Source organism: Bison bison, unplaced genomic scaffold (genome assembly GCF_000754665.1).
Source record: "Bison bison bison isolate TAMUID 2011002044 unplaced genomic scaffold, Bison_UMD1.0 scf7180017864235, whole genome shotgun sequence".
Classification (NCBI taxonomy): domain Eukaryota; kingdom Metazoa; phylum Chordata; class Mammalia; order Artiodactyla; family Bovidae; genus Bison; species Bison bison.
This window is the reverse complement of record NW_011494807.1, coordinates 853,492-855,635: the sequence shown is the minus strand read 5'-3', so window position 1 is coordinate 855,635 and position 2,144 is coordinate 853,492. Positions and strand designations below refer to the sequence as shown.

The window sequence follows — 2,144 nt, the reverse complement described above, 5'->3', positions numbered from 1 at the left end:
ATAATGTACAGTGCCTTATTCCTTTATTCTTTAAGCAGTTAGATGCAGGCATAATTCAAACCCAAGATTTTTCAGGTTAATTAAATCGCTTCAGTTAATGGCAGACATTTTTTTCATAGACTATTATTAAACTAATAAGAGGAGGTATGAATATAATCAGACTGAAGAGTGGGGAATTTCTTTTCTTCCATGCCCTGTATTTTTTAGCAGGTATTTTATATTTAGCTTAAGCATGGCCTAAAAAAATCAGTTTTATTTCCTTTTATAACTCCTATAACTACTGAGAGATGGAAGAGAACTTTGGTCAACTTTCTTTTCTTTTCACCACTTAGCAGTGGAGATACAATAACCTCTCATCACAAAAATGGGACCATCTGTGTTTAAACTAACAAGACAAAATTTTTTCTTGTTGTTCAGTTGCTAAGCTGTGTGTGCATGGACTGCAGCATGCCAGGCTTCCCTGTCTTTCACCATGTCCCAGAGTTTGCTCAAATTCATGTCTAGTGAGTCAGTGATGCTATCTAACCATCTCATCACCTCAGCCTCTGCCTATTTTTCTTATTCCAATTTAATTAATGGATATAGGTTTTTGAGCCATATGTTCTACCTTTCACTATAAAGAGATGTGGTCATAAGCAGTACTACCACTTTTATTTTGTAGAAACATTATCTCCCAAAGGAATATGGAGGTCAGCTTTTTGGTATACTACTCCATGGAGTAGAATAAAAGAGTTAAAATCATGATGTGAAAAAAGACCATGCTCTTAAAGATTTGGGGGAAAAAAATCCTGCTTTGGTATATTAAGGAAGAAAAAATATAGACCATGTTTTACGATGATTTAATAAATGACGTGCAGAACTTACATTTCAGAATTTAAATTTCAAAAGCAAGAGTTGGCTGATTACAAAAACTGCACTGCCACTTACGACACTTTAATTGCAAGTTTCCAGGCAAATATTATGACACTCTATGTTAATTACTTTCCATGTTTTACAAGTTTATATATATTTAGAGGCATGACTAAGTTCCAGTGAATGTTAAAAAATTATTGGGCAAAAAAACCCCTATTGGCCCAATATATTCTATTCTATACATTAGTGAAAAAAATAAAAATAAAAAGGAACATATGGAACAAAAAACTAAAAAGAATGCCCAACACTTGCTGTAATCTACCATTTAATGTTGACTAAGTGATAGACTGTAATAAGAGAAGAAGGTCAGCAACTGTAACTTTCTTAATGCTGAGGCTGAACGCAGCTTTACAGGCCAATAACTTAGAAATGTGTTAAATAAAAACAGGAGTTGTGGTTTTGGCATATGTCACTAATCAAACATAAAAAGATGATCTTTTATGAGGTAGCTTTGTCTACAATTTGAGGAAGAGAGATGGCTTTGAACTTCAGAGACTGTGTCTAAGCATCTGGCTCAAATATCCTTAACCAGCAAGCTTAAATCATCCAGCTTATTCAACTTGCTTTAGTGCAATTGAGTTATCTGCTCCATGGATGATATGTGACTGTTAGTAAGATCAATTTTGAGGTCCAGGTTGGTTCCCAGACATCACAAGGTTCAAAGTCTCAAACTATAATTATTAGGTCACAGTAATTGGCTGTGGAAGAAAGAGGGCCTGAAGAGAGAAAAGAGCAAGTCTTCTACGACTGTAATATAAAAAGGCCTAACACCAGATGGACATTTGAAAGGATGTAAATATTTAAATCTAGAAAGGTGATAAAATCCTGGGTTTACTTATAACAAGCCTAAATGAACACATTAAAACATTAAGAATATATGTGTAATTCTGATATTCAATAAGTCAATTATTTGTTTACCTGGCACACATTTATTAAACATACGGATCATACAGTTAATACACTTTACATTCTGGTCTTTGATTATTGGTCTTGTGTTCTGTAAGTTTCTGAAAAGTTGGATTTATTCTGCTTGCATTATCTTCATGTCCAACACACACACAACAAAAATCATGCAGAGTAAATTTTCAACATGATATCTCTGTTTTTTTTTTCCTTATTTCATTGTTCCTTTAAAAAATAAACTTATTTTCCTTAGGAAATTATGCTTAAAATATATTATCACTTTAAATAGGAAGTTGTTCAAAAATAGTATTCCAAATTATTATGATATA

General features: G+C 32.8%; 1 protein-coding gene across 2 annotated transcripts in view; it reads right to left on the bottom strand.

Moving 5' to 3' along the window:
• Positions 1 to 2,144, bottom strand: part of PRR16 (proline rich 16) — a 169,831-nt gene that overhangs the window by 104,669 nt on the left and 63,018 nt on the right. The window lies entirely within an intron of this gene.